The sequence below is a fragment of the Rousettus aegyptiacus genome, unplaced genomic scaffold (genome assembly GCF_014176215.1).
Source record: "Rousettus aegyptiacus isolate mRouAeg1 unplaced genomic scaffold, mRouAeg1.p scaffold_m13_p_10, whole genome shotgun sequence".
Classification (NCBI taxonomy): domain Eukaryota; kingdom Metazoa; phylum Chordata; class Mammalia; order Chiroptera; family Pteropodidae; genus Rousettus; species Rousettus aegyptiacus.
This window is the reverse complement of record NW_023416285.1, coordinates 4,742,407-4,748,999: the sequence shown is the minus strand read 5'-3', so window position 1 is coordinate 4,748,999 and position 6,593 is coordinate 4,742,407. Positions and strand designations below refer to the sequence as shown.

General features: G+C 42.9%; 1 pseudogene; it reads right to left on the bottom strand.

The window, feature by feature from the left end:
• Window positions 1–5,843: 5,843 nt before the first annotated feature.
• On the bottom strand, window positions 5,844–5,967 carry LOC118609195 (annotated as a pseudogene).
• Between the last annotated feature and the right edge of the window lie 626 nt (window positions 5,968–6,593).

Sequence of the window (6,593 nt, the reverse complement as noted above, 5' to 3'; positions counted from 1 at the left end):
GTAACTGTACACACTAGTTCATTCATGAGGAGTAAAGCCCCTGGCCAACATCCTATCATGTTAAAGGCCCTACCCACCGAGCTAGCCGGGAGGACACCCTGTCAGTCATAACACATGGATGTACCTGGAGCACGTGGTGCTGAAATGAAATCATCCAGATACCAAAAGACAAATATTGCATCATCTCAGTGATGCGTAGAATCGAGAAAAGTCCAAACTCGAAGAAGCAGAGAGTAGATGGGGGTTGGGGGTGGGCGGAACGGGGAGATACTGTTCAAAGGGACCGAAGTTCCAGATATGCACGTAAATGAAAGAGCTAAGGGACAGCGGGCGACTGTGCTTAATAACACTATATGATATGTTAAATGTACTGAGATAACAGATCTTAACTGTTCTCCCGAATGACAGAACAACAGGCAACTAACGATGTGCGGTGAAGGTTATGTGAACTAGCTTGACTGCGGGATCGGGGTGTCGTTTCACTATCTATAAGTCAAAGTGTCCCATGGCACGCCTTAAACATGTTCAAATTGTATTTGTCAAGCACACCTCAGTAAAGCTGAGGACAAAATAATAAAGGCCCTCTAATTACAAAAATAAAGGCGATCATAAAGGCTTTGCCGGGTGGGCCTGACAGAGAAAAGCCGCCCTCCCGGGACCAGACCTGGGTGCAGCTCCTGCAGCAGGGTCTTGGAGGGAGCTGCAGTTCAGGACTCGGGCCCCTCTGGCTGGCCAAGCTTCCTGCACATTTGCATTGGAAGCCCAGTCATCTACATTCACAGGTCTCTTTACCTGAGGCCTCGGGCAAAGGTCTCACTCAGGCGCCTCTGACAAAACCTCTTTCTCAGAGAAGCAGGGGAATCCTTAGAAAACGCTTCCCAGTCGACTCTGTGCTGGGGACCTTTTTACCCTAGCTCTTCCCTTTCTCCCTTCCCCCACCCTGCCCTGGTCTCTAGAACTAAAGGAGCCTTTTGTTTGGGGTTCCCTCGGCAGTGAGACAATCCCCCCCATTCCTGCAGGGCTGTCTGAACCTTCACAGCTGTGCCTTTCCATGGCAGGAGGGAAATGGAGGAGGGAGGGTCAGTCGGCACTTACTCTGTTTTGGGTCCTCATCATGCCATCTCAGCAAGTGATCGAAGGCTTGACTGTCACTTCCACTTTGGCTTGTTGCTTTAATCAGCCTCTGTGACAACGGATGCTGAATTCCTGAACGTTCGTTCGACGGACATTCCTAAAGTCCCACCTGTAGGTATGAGAAGTGCGGAGGTGTCTACACGGTCAGCGTCTGATTTGCACAAAGCCGACAATCTAGGGCTGCACCTCTCAAAATCAACATCGCTAACGTTTTGGACTAAATGATATTCTGTTGAGGGAGCAAGCAGGAGGCTGTCACACACACAGTGGGACATTTAATTTAGCAGCGTCTCTAGCTACTCCCCACTAGATGCCAACATAACCCTCCCCTCAGTTGCAATAACCCTGAAAGTCAGCGGATGTTGACAAATATCCACTGAGGGACAAAAGCCCACCAGTTGGGAACCACGGGTCTAGACGACCATGCCACGCTTGGATCTTAACGCCCCATGTATGTAGTAATCCACATGACCTCTAACTTCATAGCATCCCTATGAAGCAAGTGTCATTATTATCCACTTTGTATATGAGGGAAAAAAAAATGGATTTGTTAAACAAATCGTCCAAGATCACAGCGAGGAAGAGGTAAAGCCTGGATTTAAATCCAGGAGATAAATCTCAGTCTCAAAGCTCTCACTCTAAATGACTGTGCAGAAGGTATATATGAGGGAATGTTCTGGAAAAGTAGATAAAACAACACTGCGCCTATTAGAGGATCAGGGAAGGCTTCACAGTTAGAGCCACCGTTTGACATAGGGCTCAGTAGGGTTACGGTCTCACATGCCCAGTAGGCTGTGCACACATTCAGCGTCCGGAACCAATAATACAATTTTATGACAGCTCCTTCGCCAAAGCGGTCGCATCCCACTCTTGGCTCACATCCATCCTGCTCACCCATCTCTCTTTGCACGTGTTAAGTGAGCTCCATTTTCCCTACAAAGTTATGCCCGAGACCTCCTTAATAGGGAACCCCTGACACGACTTGCCGACTGCATTGTTCCTTTGGCGATGACTGAGTTCAGCCTTCTGACATCTCCCCCATGGGTTCACATCTCTCGTATCATTTTGTTTGTCATCTCTTATCAGATCCCTTTGGGTCACGTGTGGCCTGATGGAAAGAACTTTTGCTATGAAGATGACAGTCATAAGTCTCGATCTCAATTCAGCCACTGGTTAGCTACATGTCCTTTGTTAAGATGTCTACTCTCCCTGACCCCTGTTTCCTCATCTATATAATGAAACTAATAATACCCAACTTATCAAATAAGACACAATACTTGAGGTGCATTAACCAGCACATAATAGGTCTTTCATAAAGGTCATTTCCTTTCTTCTTCACATTTGCCTTTCTTATAACATCTCACACAGAACTCAGGTGCTGCAAATGTCTCGTGACATGATGACAGATTTGCTTAGGCATTGACAGAACGATGCAGATGAACTGCGTTAAGAGAAAATAATTGCAAAATAAACTTCCTGATAAGTGAAAAAACAGAGGGAGAAATAAAATATGTGAAATAATCTTTTCAGGACCTTATTGTAAAGTGTCACCCACACTTCCCGCTGCAGGCTGGTCCCACCCCGCTAGCACGCTCACAGAACCCCCCGAGGTGTTCGCCAAGAGGGAAAGAGAGAACCTGGAGCCTCGAAAATGTAAGAAATGGAGTTGATCTGGAGGAGAAATAGGTATTGCAGTGTTTCCAAAAACTAGTGTGATCCAACAGAAAAAGCGATAACGGCCAAACTCACTCTCTGTTGACATGAATGTCACACTTGACACTGATTTTTTTCTTATTATTAGTTACCTGCCTGTGCCAAACATTTAAGAGCATTTTGAAAACAGATCGATGCTGAATCTTACTAGCTATTTAACCTTACGTACATTAACTGACTGCCTGGCCTCAGATCCGTCTTCTATAAAAAAAAAATGCCAGAAACAGGGCAGATGTCATCTATGCCCTCCCCACCTTCCGCTCAGCATCCGCCTTTAATGAGGTCTGTAGAGACCATCACTGCAACTCCTGCCTGGGTCTTTTTCCTGGACCAGGTCCCTGGGCTCACTGGCAGAGCAAGTGCTGAGTGCAGCTGAGTGGATGTCCCTGGATGCTTCCTTACTCAGCAATGGCCGGAGAAAGGAAAGATACACATTCCTTCACACTCACGCCTGGATTAGGATAACAGGGAATCCTCGACTCTCCTTAGCTATCCACAGGGTTAACTTACTTGAAAATACATCATTTAGTCTCTGCCTTTCTTTCCTTATCTTACTTCCCCTTGCCCCTACTTGTACTTCCTGGGATCACCTTTTGAATACAGTATTTGTCTTATTTCAGGGTCAGCTTCTGGGGGACAGAGAATAATGCTTTGTAACACCTGAGTGATTGCATATCAAAGGCTTGGCACACTTCCTAGCTCATTATGTCACTCAGGGTCTAGAGAATCAGAAGCAGTAGGAAAATACAAATTAAGAGACAAATTTAAAGAATTAGCTTAGGTGTTGGTGGAGGCTGTCTAGAAGACAGACCACAGGCTGGAGCTCTGGGGTAGAAACAGAAGATGCTCTTCAAAGTCAGAATACCTTCTTCAGGGAAGCCTCAACTCTGCTCTTAAAACCTTTCAACCAATGAAGTCACACTCACCCAGATTATCCAGGGATAAACTCACTTACTTAAAGTCAACTGATTGAGGGCTTTAATTACATCTACAAAATACCTTCATAGTAATGTCTAGATTAGCTTTCGCATGAAGAATTGGGGACTGAAGTCTAGACAAGTTGACACATTAAAAAGGCCATCATACCCATGACAGATGCTCGAAACTGTCAGACTATGAGTTATTAATTTGTACCCAATCATGAAGATAAGAATGGTTCATTAGATAACATTTGAAAAAGAAAAATGGTATAAAGAATAAAATAATACTCATTCATAAACCCTCCAAAAGGTCACCATTGGCCATGGGTTTCTCATGTGCAGTGACACCTCTGTTTTTACCCCATTAAACTACATACCTTTCTTCACATGACACTATGTGACAAGCACTTTCCGATCTTATGTAATATTTTCAGATTTTAATTGCTACATCGTTTTTACCCTTCATATCATATTTTATTAATGGCATATCTTTTTGTTGGGCAGGTGAGTACTTTCCACTTTTTAATTCTTTTCTGGATCTTTCTGTACATAAATATTTGCCCGCATAGTAGTCCGCACATTATTATTTTATAATCTCTTAATATCATCTCTTAATAGTTCATTCTGAACTGTTTAATAATGAATCTTGCCGGTTTTTGCAATTGGTCCTGCAAAAAAAGATCTGACACCCCGAGGCGTCCCGTGTAGCGTGAATGAATTCTCCAACACACCTAGAACACTACTTCCTGTGGAGCATCCTTGAGAAAAATTGGGAAAGAGGTTATCCACTTGAGAAAAGCTGGTAGAAGATTTGCAAAATTGACCTAATTCTTTCAAAAAAAATCTGTCGATGCTGGATTTTCTAGCCTGTGCCATTTCTTTCAAGAATTTTTAGAAGTAATTTGTATTATTTTGAAATCTAGAAAATAAGGGAAAAGGACAGATGGGTGCTCGTTAGATATTAGGGGTCGGGGAGAGTGTGACTATACAAGGTAATGCAAGGGAGTTTTTCAGGTTATGGAACGCTTCTGAATGTTGATTTTGGTGATGGTTAAACAAATCTACATATGTATTAAAATCCACAGAAATGTACACCAAAAATAAGTCAATTTTACCATAATTTTTTAAAATGAGAGAAATGAAACCATGAACAAAAAGTGGCGTTGTGGAGGGTATTTTGTGCAGAAAAATCAAAGTACCTGTTCTTTTGAAATTTTGCTGCCGTGATTTGAAGCAGTATGCGTTTTAGATCTGCCATCTGATTTCTTAGATTCGGTTTTTATCATTCTTTACAACTTAACAGAAATTATGTTTGCACTTTCTAAAAGATTTCTCTAAATGAACAAACTGTCCCAGTAAAAAGATCAATCTTTTCTACCTTGATTATTTTCAAGCGAGGCGTTATTTACATTTTCCATATTCATTTACTAAACTTTTCCTGAATTTATGTTTAGATGAAATATTTTAGCTAAGTATTAAATCATACAAAGATATAGTCATCAAGATTTGCATAAGGAATTTCCGCATCGTGCTAAAAATATGAAAACTTGGTAGAAATTTTAATGTTACTTTAATATAAAGCATGATCTCTACATTTTATTTTGTTTTATGAGTATACTCAGCAGAGACTGAAAGTCAAAGGGGCCTTGGTTTAGACCCAGGAGATCTCATCTCTTCATTGGCCCTGACCATCCTCTTGGGGAGACTGCAGGCCAGTCTGCCACAAACCAACCCAGCCAACACTGGTGACCTGTAATAACCTTCAGAATGCTGCATCCACACCATATAAAGTGGCCCTCACCTGTTATCCAATGACGGCTGCTAGCCAGAGGTTCCGCATGTGCGCTTCTTTCTCCATCATGGAAAATTTTTTTTTCTAACTTCTGAAGGTTTTGGAATCTGTGAGATGATAACGATAATACTTACGGCTCTTAAGATTTCTGCATAGATAGGGAATCCCCCTCAAGCCACTCCATTAACCCTTCAGAAACTATCTATTCAGATTTGTTTTGGTGGCAGAAGAAGAAAGATGAGCACCAGAGTAAGAGTAGCTTTATATATATATATATTTATTCACGCCTACATCACCTGGTCTTCCTAGGTGGTCTCCCATTCAAGTGCTAACCAGGCCCAACCCTGCTTAGTTTCTGAGATGAGATGAGATGAGATCAGGCTTGTTCAGGGTGGCATGGCCATAGACCAAGAGTAGCTTTAAGATGATCTTCTAAGAGCTAGAAAGACGCTTATGTCATCGTCTCTGCCTCCACCTCTGTCCTGGTCTAAGCTCCATCACTGCGCAACAATCACCTCTAGGTAGGCCTCTCCCACTTTCTCCAGCCACATGAATACATATGGTTTCTTCAGAAGTGTGAATAAATCACGTGGACAAAGGCAAGTTTGAAAAGACGTGAAACTGGCTTTGAAAGGTCTGGGTCCAACGGGTCTGACTTAAAGGTGGGGACCCTGTAGAAACTGAAGTGTCTTCCTGCTGGTAGGAGTTAAGACATCCCCGGCAAAAAAGAAGCCAGTAAGATGGTAGCCTAAGACCCCGAGCAGAAGCAAAGTAAGTGTTTGTTAAAAACAATTATCTGATTTAATAATAAAGTGTTTACTCCTCTTTGACCCTCCCCGATGTCCTACTCAGGGTCTAGGCTTGGGGTCCACCAATAACACCCCTCCTTCCCTCCTGAGTTTGTAAATAAGCTGAAGATATGTACAAGAGTCAAGCGAACATTGAAATCATGAACTTTATTGCTGATTAAACCAGGGTTGGAAGACATGAGTTCAGCACTGTGTCCAGGGGAGCGTGCTGATATTTCCCTTTGC